The sequence below is a fragment of the Myxocyprinus asiaticus genome, chromosome 2 (assembly GCF_019703515.2).
Source record: "Myxocyprinus asiaticus isolate MX2 ecotype Aquarium Trade chromosome 2, UBuf_Myxa_2, whole genome shotgun sequence".
Taxonomy (NCBI): domain Eukaryota; kingdom Metazoa; phylum Chordata; class Actinopteri; order Cypriniformes; family Catostomidae; genus Myxocyprinus; species Myxocyprinus asiaticus.
This window is the reverse complement of record NC_059345.1, coordinates 29,217,414-29,230,719: the sequence shown is the minus strand read 5'-3', so window position 1 is coordinate 29,230,719 and position 13,306 is coordinate 29,217,414.

The window sequence follows — 13,306 nt, the reverse complement described above, 5'->3', positions numbered from 1 at the left end:
GAAATAGCCTAAGATGCAATTTTTCTTGTTGTAAATCTTGATTTTTTTAGCCGTTGTTAGCATTTTTAGAGAAACTGTTTTTTTATTACAGTGGGATTATTATATTATAGCTCATTCATTTATTTTAAATAATTTTAGCAATCTTGAGGATTTCAATACATTTGGATTGTCATTTTACAGCAGAGAGACTGACTGTAAATATGATTTTTTTTTAAAGAGCAATATGAAACCTTTGTTATGAAGTTTTGCAAGTTTTATGTCTCTCTCTTTTTCTCTCTCTAATACACACACACACACACACACACACACACATCCTTGGTTTAATTAAATTCAGAGGACAAACAGTTAGGAGACACAGCAGCAGTCTAAAAGCATCCAGTGTTAGACGTTTCATAAATGAGTGTAATCATGGCCATATGGCAGGTTCTGAGAGCCTGAACCACATGTCTGGGAAACTGATTCATTTCACGCTGCATGGCAATATCAGGCTCTGCCAACCCATCTCCGCTGAATCCTCTTAATACCTGTTTTCCTGCACATCATAGTATGCCTGATGTTATGCATTCAGCCACATACAGTGAAAACACACACACACACATACACTTAAACACAGGATTTGTTTTCATAAATTAAAACTATAGAAAATACAGTATTAGCTAGACAGGCTTATGAAGAAAAATCAATGCTCTTGATCTCCAGAGATCTTTCTATAATCATATCTTGTTCACATCATGTCTTGAATCCTCTGACACAAATTCCACATCATTTTTACAGTGTTTCTTTTCTATATTCTTCTAAAAAAAGCTAGTTTTAACACCACAAATGTGCTGTAAGTTTTTACAACTTTTTATAGGAGTGCCATAGCTGCAGTCAGTCATAAAATGTCATGTCATTACTAATTATGCCATCAGTCAAAGCAGTCCTAATGTACTGTTTACTGGTCCAAGCCCAATGTTTTCACAAGCCTCGCAATTTGCAGCTTTCTATTTCAGTACTTGACCGTTATCAAGTAGAAAATAAAACCTGAATGCAGGCGTATAAAATTGAAATAAAAATCACCATAAACCAGAGCGCCTTGCAATTTGTGACCTCGTTAAAAAACAGAGGCACATCAGGGGAGCCATTTTCATATAAGAAATGTTATTTAATCCACACTCATGAACAGAAGAAGCTGCTGAGCTCAGAGTGCTGCAACAACAGAAGGGTAACTACATAAGCACAGTTGTTGTTTTTTGTTTTTGTTTTTTGCCTTCACCATGATATAGAAGCAGGGCGGCTTTGAAATAGGAAAATCACTGGACCAGCACCAGATCTGAGTGTCCTAAGGTTTGTGAAAGTTGTATTAGCTGATGTTGCTTTTCGTCTTCAAATAGATTTCCTCTTTCTTTTCCTGGCTGTTTCACTTGAAATGCTACATGCCGTTGTTTTCCCATCACTTAGAGCTTCACAAACTCTACTTCAACCAAAATCTTCAGCAACCTCCCATAAGCTTCTCAGGTGGCCAGAAGGGACTGTCTGCCCCCAGATTCTTCACAGAACTCTCTGTTTGGAGTAAAAATCTAACTGACGTCTAAATGTGTTTGCAAAAGTGTGATAGATATTGAGTATGGTACAAAGATTACATGTAATGCAAAATGTGCTAATTGCATTTTAAAAGTTTTGCTGCTGTTGTTCTAAAATTCTGAGTGATTATTGAGTGAATGCTTCAGAATGTGAGATTGAAAGAGGCAGTGATTGTGATAATAACAGTGTGAATGAATTCTGAAAAAATAAATAAAAAACCCCCAGAAAAACAAACAACACATTCCCACACACATCTACACTCTCTCACACAAAAAACACAGACCACATTTTCTAGGATTTATTCTCCATGAACTTTCCTATCAATAACCAATAAGCTTGAACTCAGAAGAGCAGGAGGTTATTAGCAATATTTTAGCTTTATATGTGTCGAGATACAGTAGGATGTTTTTGAATATAAACTGTATTATTATGAGTTCAAAAGCATTGAGGATGTTTCTCACACACATTCATTGTTGGAATAATTCCCCTAAATTACCATTCAGAGTTGAGGGAGAAAACATTGCAAACGGCTCCCATACAAATGAAGAAAGAATAGTACTGGATCAATGGGGAGAAAAAACATTCCCGCTGCTTGATAAATTAGGTAAGATTTCTTTCCTCATTTATCGCCAGATGGTTAATGTTGCCATATCAGTTGGCGTGCTGTTCAGAAATAATGGGATGAGGTGCACCTAGAAGCCATCTGAGCGATATACAAACTGCCTTGAGAACGGAGCTCAAATTGGATATTCATGATGTATTTATTGTATCTTGGCATTGTTGTGCAAGCTAATCTTGAAGCAAGCTAGCACATTTCACAGTGATAATGAGAGCATCTATTATCTGTGTGCATGATAGATGGAAGTAGTAAAAAAAGAAAGCAACTGCTGTAGCTGTATGAATTACAGCAAAGTCCTTTTGGCTGCTATGCATGATCCTGGCACTGAATCTCTCTCTATCTCTCTCTCCCTCTCATTAATGGTCTAAAAAAAAAGCTGCTGTTTCCACAAAGTGACTAACATCCACACAGAAAGTCAAATTCACACTCTCACATGCATGCAGAGAGGTGAACATTATTATTTTACTTGCAGAAAATTAGGCTCTGGCCACGGTTTGTTTTCTCAACACCTCTCACCACAGGCTGCCCTTTCTAGAGAAAATTACATATGGTGAGAGGTGAACAGAATTCTCTAACCTTCTATATTTGTAGACTGTTCAGTAGACTAACTTTTGGTATTTTTTTTTTATTTTTATCTTTTTAAAAAAGAATTTATTGCATATGGGTATGGCACGCTGTGGGTGCAGTTGTTACCTTATGGAGCTATTTATACCTGATCTGACCCTTAAAAATCACACTTAATTGTGTAATCTAATGTATTCAATTTTAAGTTTAAGGGATAGTTCACTCAAAAATGAAAATTCTCTCATTTACTCACCCTCATGCCACACCTATCATATATCTTCTGAAGACATTAATTTAACCACTGGAGTCTTATGGATTATTTCTTGCTGCCTTTATGTGCTTTTTTGAGCTTCAAAGTTTTGGGACCCATTCACTTGCATTGCATGCACCAACAGAACTGAGAAATTCTTCTAAAAACCTTAATTTGTGTCCAGCAGAAAAAAGAAAGTCATACACATGTGGGATGGCATGAGGGTGAGTAAATGCTATGCAAATTTTCATTTGTTGGTGAACTAACTCTTTAAAGTCAGTAGTTTCACCAGTTAATTTAGATTTACCACATGAAGTACAAATTCAGGTTAACCGACAAAACATATATATTTTTTTAATTACATTGTCACAAAAGGTCCTCTTTTCCATAATATTTTGCCATGTAGCGCATTGATTCTTCTGGTTTGGAGATAATTTGTGTCAAAAAAGTAAAAAAAATCCCATAGACTTCTATTGAAATGGTCCCTTAACATATCTAGGCATCAGGATTGTGATTTGGGGATGGTTTCTTTTGACTTGGGCCAGTAAGCAACCATCTTTCAACCATTTAGTAATGCAGCAACACCCTGGCAATGCCCTTGAAATCACCCAACACACCCTGACATTGTATAAATATAAACACGTATAAATTTTTTAAAATACAAATGTAGTTATTAATTCATTCATTGTTGTGGAAAGTCCAAAGGCATTTTAACCAATACAAGATTAACATTAGTTTTCCACTGTTTTTAACTCTTAAACGTATCAAAATTACCCGAACATAACAGCTAAATATGATAATGGCCATTTAATATTTGTTTAGTGAATTTGTATAAAAGACACTAAGGTCATTAGTTTTTGTAGAATGATAAATTGCATTTTGCTGTAAATTTTTGGAAATAATGTAATTGTCTCTCTACAATAATGTAATTGTCTCTACTTTTGCAGTTGTGCCGGTCCACTTGCTCCATTCCCAATGTCTGGTGTAATGATTCCAGAGCAGATCATTATTATAGCTCCCAGCTGTTCTTTCCCCCACTGCATGGACACAAACCAAAAGCAGGTCCACCAATCACCAGCACCACCCAGGGCTGTCCCCTTTTCTGACTTTGGATAGAAGATGTCCTTTCATGTTAATCTGTGACCATCTTTTTTCTATACCTAAAAATCCATACTTTAACAATGACAAGAAAAACTGTAAAACCAAACCAACATCAGTGAAAAACTTTTGATGTTTTACCCCCAAATAGTTAAACTGTTTCTGATGAATGTCTTGCACTAAAAGCAACTCTCATTCATCTCCCAGTTCCCTCCTATCAGTGAGCTGGCACTCTCTCTAGTGCTGATTTCTATTATTATTCGTAACAGACAGCCTTCATATCACTGCTACATGAGCCAAGGGAGTGCATCAGCCTGTCATCTACTTGCTCCCTCTCCTTCTCTCTACCTCTTTTGCTTCCTATCTTTTTTGCTCTCTCTCAATCTCTGTCAGTGATTGGCAACTTGCTGTGGAGTTGTGTCAGGCAGGGTAGAGCACAACGCTGGGTTTTGCTGTGCGGATAGAATAACTGCACCCCAGGCACAGGAGGTGATTAATATGAAACAAAACCAGTGTGCTGTGGCTCCCAAACATAGGCATTTCCACAGTTTGGGCCTGGTTAACAGGTCCCCTGTGATACAGAGAGAGTAAGACTGAGGGAGAATACTGAGAATAGCTGTCATGAGGAAGGTCAGCAGACCGACATTCCCAAAATTCCCAGAAATAAAAACAATTAACACCAACAACTGATTCTGAAATAGGTAACTTTCATCTCATTGTGAAGTGTATGAGACTAAAGCTAACTGCGATAAAAATGTTCAATACAAGTTCAAATCTATCAACAGCCTGACTGTAACCATGAATCAAAATCATTTTTGTGGTAATTGGCATTATGCCACAAATGCTGTCAATAGAGCTTAATTTGTATTAAGCCTGGATCATACTTATAAAAGGTACAGTAGCTTCAACTGAACAAAAGAGATGATGTTTGAAAGGGGGATATTTTTTTTTTTTTTTCAATTACTGTAACATATGTTTGCTGCAACAACTCCTTTTGCTTAAAATGTTCCTAATCTTGAAATTATTCCATCAAATCTCTAATGGTATTGAAGTGTTATATTTAATATTTGAACAGATAGCAAAAACAAAAGAGGGAGAGAGAAATATTTATTTTGAGGTCAGGAGGCTTTATCACTCTCAGAAAGGTAAAGACTGCACCACTCCCAAAGACACAGTACAATTTATTAAACCTGACATGCTGCTAGTTCCACAAATTCAGCAATGTCTGGTTGAAAGCAGAATGAATGTGGAGGAAACAGAGCAATAGAAATCAAACACTGGAATGGAGGGCAGCATATTATACACAGCATCTTTTTTCCTGGGCAAAACAGAGGAAATGTTCAGTAGCATTTTTGAAGCCAATACGTATGAGGCTATGCATAAACTGACATACCCTAACGTTGTGCAACCCTGCGTACACATGCGTGGATGTCATATTTTGGCTTTGCTATACCCAGCGCATAGTTTATTTTCATTGGTTAGAGTGACTGATCTCAGTTCAGGTGATTCTGGGCTGTCAGTAAAGGGTTAAACTTTCGACACACTTGCCATGTGACAAAACAACATTCTGCTGATCATAGCGAAGTTTGTCTTGGGGAGAAATGCCAACAAAACTACATCTGGTAAGAAACCTGTTTAAGTTTTTACATTGAAACCTATTTGAGTCAAAAGATTTTAGTCTCTAGTTTCATCCGATATGCCATTTTTTAAACTTTGAGCAATTTAACAAGAAAATCCACGCTGTTAAACACAATGTACACTAATGTGTACAACAGCACAAGTTTTCCATTAGAAATCCTATACGGTGCATTTTCAAACTGAGAACTTTTTGAGGCTTTATATGGAGTTAGGATGAAAATATGATGCATTTCGAACTGTTTTGAGACCAATGCAAACAGACAGCACTGGAGGTAAAGTCATTCACTAAATAGGGAGCATCCTTTAGCTTTCCTATGAAGCCAATGGTTGGCAGTGATTGGATGATGCTGGCCATTACTTGTATCAAAAATAATTATGCAAATTTCTAATAGGTAAAATGTTTCAACACTTGTTTGTTTGACAGTGCAAAGAGAGAACATTGAGATTTTGTTGCCAAAGTAGAAAAAAATTTTTTAACATAAAAGTCAAGTCAAATAATTTTTATTTGTATAGTTTTTATCTTTGCTTATCCCAATACACATTGTTCCAAATCAACTATAATGTCTGTAACGTTGTAACATGAATAACCAACACTCCTGGAAACATAATAAACAATGTGATTAAAATAAATAAATAAATAAAATAATAATCTGACTTTCTATAGCAGTGGTTCTCATCCAATTATGTGACACAATTTGAAAGCGGAGACTTTGTTGTACCAAACAAAATTAAAAAAAACAAATAAATAAATAAAAAACCCTCTATATTTGTGTTATTTGCTTAATTTGCTCAATGCAACTTCGATGCAATGCATAAATTTAACGTTTTGTTAATAAATTCAGCAGGCTTACGCGTCATGAATGTGAGACCAAACCTTGCCTTTCTTGAATTCAAGCAGATGGAGGGCTATATCTGGGGCCTATAAAATGAAAATGAAAATGACAGAAACTAATAATAAAAGTGACATTGTTAATATATTTTACATTTGCCTTTTTGAAAATTTTAATGTATTCATTACTTATTTATTTGTATGGTTTAACAGTGGTATTTGTAACAAGACCATAGTAAACACATGGAAGCATGGATCTTCTTCACTACCATGGTTAGATGTAACATGATTTCTATAAAACAAACTATGACATTTTTGTAATTATAAAGAGTAGACCTACTCTAAACACATGTAAAAACAATAAATACAAAATATAAATAAGTTGTAAAAAAAAAAAAAATATTATATTCCCTCACTCAACTAATGACAAATGACAGATTTAACAGGGCTGAATTAGTGATATGATAATATTTATTATCAATCTATTTCTGCCTAAAGTACAGTTAGTGTTACTATTGTAAATTCAAGGGTGGTGATGTAGAATTCTGTGCTGAAATCAAATGGTTTCCACTTATTGCACCTTGCTTTTCACTGATTCTTGTAAAGCTGCGAGTTTAAGACCTCGAGCTTTAAGAGCTTTGCGCTCTGTCTGTCCATTGAGCCGTATCCATCTACAGAGCCATACAGGTGCATTAGCCGAGGTTGTGTCTCCACCTGTGTATTTGACTAAACCAGATACTTCAGATGCATCGCTATACTTCAAAATCAGATGAATTGCGGTACAAATGCATACCAACAACTGATCTATATAAACTCAGCAAAAACAGAAACATCCTCTCACTTTCAACTGCTTTTATTTTCAGCAAACTTAACGTGTAAATATTTGTATGAACATAAAAAGTTTCAACAACTAAGACATAAACTGAACAAGTTTCACAGACATGTGACTAACAGAAATGGAATAATGTGTCCCTGAACAAAGGGGTGGGGGGGAGGGTCCCAGATGTGCTCAATGGGATTGAGATCCGGGCTCTTCGCTGACCATGGCAGAACATTGACATTCCTGTCTTGCAGGAAATCACATACAGAACGAGCAGTATGGCTGGTGGTATTGTCATGCTGGAGGGTCATGTCAGGATGAGCCTGCAGGAAGGGTACCACATGAGAGAGGAGGATGTCTTCCCTGTAATGCACAGCGTTGAGATTGCCTGCAATGGTAACAAGCTCAGTCCGATGATGCTGTGACACACCTCCCCAGACCATGACGGACCCTCCACCTCCAAATCGATCCCGCTCCAGAGTACAGGCCTCGGTGTAACACTCATTCCTTCGACGTTAATCACGAGTCCGACCATCACCCCTGGTGAGACAAAACCACGACTTGTCAGTGAAGAGCACTTTTTGCCAGTCCTGTCTGGTCCAGCGAAGGTGGGTTTGTGCCCATAGGCGACATTGTTGCCGGTGATGTCTGGTAAGGACCTGCCTTACAACAGGTCTAAAAACCCTCAGTCCAGCCTCTCTCAGCCTATTGCGGACAGTCTGAGCACTGATGGAGGGATTGTGCGTTCCTGGTGTAACTCGGGCAGTTGTTGTTGCCATCCTGTACCTGTCCAGCAGGTGTGATATTCGGATGTACCGATCCTGTGCAGGTGTTGTTACAAATGGTCTGCCACTGCGAGGACGATCAGCTGTCCTTCCTGTAGTGCTGTCTTAGGCGTCTCACAGTACGGACATTGCAATTTATTGCCCTGGCCACATCTGCAGTCCTCATGCCTCCATGCAGCATGCCTAAGGCACGTTCACACAGATGAGCAGGGACACTGGGCATCTTTCTTTTGGTGTTTTTTAGAGTCAGTATAAAGGTCTCTTTAGTGTCCTAAGTTTTTATAACTGTGACCTTAATTGCCTACCGTCTGTAAGCTGTTAGTGTCTTAATGACTGTTCCACAGGTGCATGTTCATTAATTGTTTATGGTTCATTGAACAAGCATGGAAAATATTGTTTAAACCCTTTACAATAAAGATCTGTAAAGTTATTTGGATTTTTACAAAATTATCTTTAAAATACAGTGCCCTGAAAAAGGGACATTTCTTTTTTTGCTGAGTTTATATAACCAACCCATAAAATTGAGAACCAACTGATATACTCCAAGTCTAGATAAACGTTTTAATGCAACTTGAGGATAGATTTCATTATTATGACTGATAAATGCCCCCCCTCTGCTAATTTGCTCTCAGTGCCCTTGGGGGGCAGTACCACCCCTGCTGAGAACCCCTGTTCTATAACTTTGCGTTATTTAAAATTTCATAACATATGTTGTGAAAATCCACATATGTTGCCATCAGTTTTTAGGAAAAACTATTTGCTCTATTTTTTTTTTTTTTTTTTTGCATGTTTATTAGGTGCTACTTGTTCCAATTGAAAAGGGGAAATGGAAAATGCAGACAGCAATCACGCTCGGTTTTCAGGAGGCTAAGACTTATTAACTGGAGTAAATAGCATGACAACTAGCCAGGTCCCCCTAAAACCCACATCACTGTGTCTTCCCAATTATAACCTTAACAATTGTGATTTTAGAGCAGTGTTTCCCAACTAGTGTGCCGTGGAAAATTATCAAATTCCACAAAATAAATAAATGCATGAAAAAAATAAAATAATAATAATAATAATAATTTCAGGGATCCAAACTCCTCACCTTTCGGAGAAATTCGCTGTTTTGAACCCATAATCGGTCACTTTTGTGATTGTGAAGAGCAGTGATTAATGTGCAAAAGTGAGTGATATTTATACACGTTGAGGGTCTTTCGCATGACTCGCGTCAGTGCTGCAGAATACATTGAAGTCTATGAAGTGACGTCACTTTACACTAAAGTGTTTTTCACACACATGTTTTTGCTTCACCAATAATGTCTTTGAGAGAACAAAGCAACAAGAAATATTTAAAAACTGTCCAAATTTGTGAAGCGACATTGAATGTCTCATAATTTCTTTTAATTAAATATTACCTTATCGTTTACGAATATCAGAGACCCCAGTTATTGAACTAATTTAAATTCACCAAGAAAACACTTAGACCTAAACATAAACGAGTCCTTTTATTACTTTCTGCTATCAAAGCAACTGCAAGCTTTTTTTCTCTCTTCCAGATACGTTTTCAATGTTTATTGTGCACACCTCCCGCTTTTTTATGTGGCAAACTCGTAAAATCGCCCCTCTGACACTTTCTGCAACTCTTGTCATGTGGAGGGCAATGTGGCACTTGATGCTGGCGTTGAACGCAGCGTTGACGCCTCGACTCAACTCATGTGAAATGTGCTTTACAGTGATAAAGAACATTATTGAAACTCAAAATGATTATTATTTGTCTATTATTGTGGTCTTTTCTGATAAAAGCCATGCTCAGCAGTTTAAATCTGTAGGAAAATGATACCGTAGATCTGCTTTGTGTTTATAATTCTTATACTGAAGTCAGTAGATTTGTAGCCATGCAAGTTTTAATAAAGGAGAAGGTAAGGAGGTTATTGAAACTCACTATTATTAGACTATTATTGCTGTCTTTTTGGATGAAAAATAATGCTCAGACTGAAGGAAGACTATAGATCTGCTTTGTTCTTTAATGCTTAAACACTATAAACTCTCTTGGTAGATTTCGGTCATGAACGACTCAAAATGATTCACTGACTCACTCATAGCACATAAGACGCTCATTTGTCGCCACCTAGTGACATTTCCAGAAGGGGTCACTGAACTAATCAGTTAATAAATTGAGCAAATTTGTGAAACAGAAGCAAGCCTCACCAAAATACTCTTTATTTTGCAGCTAATTCTGCACAATTGTGAACTTGAATAAACTTGAATCACTAAAATAGCTGGAACTGGTGCTTTTAGCTTATTTTATTTTTTAAATGTCCCCAGAAAAAATGTACCTTTTTTGCCCCTCATGAGTTTGCATCCCTGTAATTTGTTGTGGCATTGCAAATTAGAAAAGAAGCAAATCTGTTGTTTTTTCATTACCCATTTAGCGCTCTTGCCACCTGTGACCTCACACAGCATAGCCTACCTATGTGACTTGTTTTTTTTGTTTTTTTTTTGCATAGCCGAATTTCAAAAATTACAAGTAAACACGCTACTGAGACGGACAGAAAACATGGACAAGTTCTTGAAAAGGAAAAATACTGACGATGGTTAGACTATGTGGGATAGTCGTGTGCCGTAGAAATTTGTTTGCATTGGAAACTGAAAACAGCTTTTAAAAAGTTTTTTAGGGCTTTATCATGCAAAACATGCAGTGACATAAAAGAAACATACCTGAAAAAGTCTACAGATTAACATTTAATTTTTCATTGAAGAAAAAACTGTTCTGTTGAACTGCACAGGGCATAATGACACAGTAATGACACTGCAATGAGACAATAAAGACAGTAATGAGACCAGAGGAGAAAACATTTAGCAATGCCTCAAGCATAACACCACCAAATACACAAAGAGCAATTCAGAAGGGGAATTCACTGGGGCCTGTATAAACGCTCACTCTTTCACTCTGCTCTCCAGCCTCGCTGCCTTTCTCCCATCATCCTCTCTTCAATCTGCATTGTGTGTATTTTGGCTTTTGGCTTCAGTGCTGAGAAGGAAGTGCCCTCTAATACAATTATGATTAAATGGGCAACAGATGTGTGTGTTAAGAATGAGCGTGCGCAAAGCCACAATAAATATAATTCTCAGATTGTCAGGGGACATTAAACCACTGTCTTACTCTCTCATCTCATGTGTATTTCTAGAATATATATTTTTCTCTCTGGCAAATCAAAAGCATGAGCCAGTGTTCAACAGCCGTAGCTCTAGAGAGATGAACGCAGACTTCAATTTAAGTGTCAATTTCCATGACTGTTATCACAAGATGAATCCAATATCAATAATGTCACTGACCTAACCAACCATAAATTTGAAATGAAATTGAAATCAAATAGTTTTTCCTATTTAAAAGGACAGGACAGGAAATAATATTACATTTAAAAGCAGCACAATGAACAGAGAATGTAGCTGAATTTATTCCTATGAATGTCTAGTACTCTCTTACACTCGCTTGGCACTTTTGCCATGTGCAAAGAGCATTTTTATTTACTTTTTAATTCAATCTTCACTTGGAGGATTTCACTCAAACCTCCTCTGTGCTATTCAGTGTTGTGCCAGACGCATAAGGGCTCACCAAGCACAGTTTAAATCTGCTTTTATATGGCGGCAGAACTGCACTTCCATTTTTATTTGCGTAGCAAATGGTTCTCTTGACATGGCCTTCTGCCATCTGTCAGTGTGCAGGAAAAAGACTGCATCATTTCATCCTTTCAAACACCCCACGCAAACCAGAGGAAAGCTCTCCATTTCCATCCTTTCACCCATCTTTTCATCAATCTTATGTCCTTCTGTTTGCATTTCCATTTAACATCCAGTTCTTTTCACTCACACTAAACAGAGAAAAATGCCACAGTTTGATGTAATGTAATGCCACAGTTTGTATTCAGGACTTTTTGGCAAAAAAGACATGATTCATATATTTAATTATGCATTGATTTCAACCTGCTCTAGCACTGCTGGTTTAGAGGGACCAGTTCTGACAGCTTTAATTCACCAAACAAACAACTGCCCTGAAGCCCTTATCTCCGTGCTCTAATGACTTTTCTTTCTTGTGCAGTATGTTGCAGTTGAGCATTTATAAATACTTTTTGAAGGCACAAATTGATGTCCAAAGAAATGTCTCCTTGTTATCTGACAGTGAGTCCTAAAGGAAGCATCTACTCAAATCTAATAGCCTTGTGTGGTCAGACTGATCTCACTGTGAATTCGTCAACAGTATACTAGGTCGCAGTTTTTGAGCAAAACCCGGTCTGTATGTCGTGTGATCATGTTGGTCTTGTACATGAGATATGATTTAATTTGTTGCACAAAATGGGCCCATTTATGAAGCATATCATAATGGAGATTCTTTATTTGCTTTATTAAAGCATAGAGTACAACAGCCTCACAAAATAAACAAGAACAGGAAAACAGGCACTGGTACATCCTACTCAAGAGTTAGTAAAATTATATTCAGTTAAGAAGTGCTCTGCGCTGGAATCTGTATTTATTTATATTAGACCCAGTGCCTCATGAGACCTGCATGAGTTGAGCAACATCATAAGAACAGTGGGAATGGAGTCTACACAGATTTTCTGACACCATTGTAAAACTCACATTGAGGAAAATCTACTTGTACATATCTGGATACTAAAAGACCCTCAATAGAACAGAATTGGGAGGCAATGCTCAAAGCTAGCCACCATACTAAAGAACAGAATTCCTATTATTTAGTCAGTCTTTGCACATTGGTACTAGACAGTCAAAAGTTCACAAACACAGTACATTTTGACCTAATTGATGTTGTAATGAAATATTGAGTGCAACTGATATGTACTTCCTGTTGTTTTGACAGTGGAATAAGTTTTTATTATTAGGGGTTCAAACCCAAAGGGCTGAAACCCTAGTGTAATTGTAAGGATTTTTATTTTTATTATTCTTCTGCCCTAAAACTGATCGTGCAGACCAAACCGTAAGTCGTAGAGACCTGAAACTTCTGAAAGAAGGGAAGGTAGTCCCCCAGAGTACCACAGCGTATCAAAGTTTCGGCCCAATCGGCCTCAAGGTGGCGCTATAGTGACAATGTTTACATTTTGGCCCATAACACCTCAACCGTTTGTCGCACAAGTGTCTT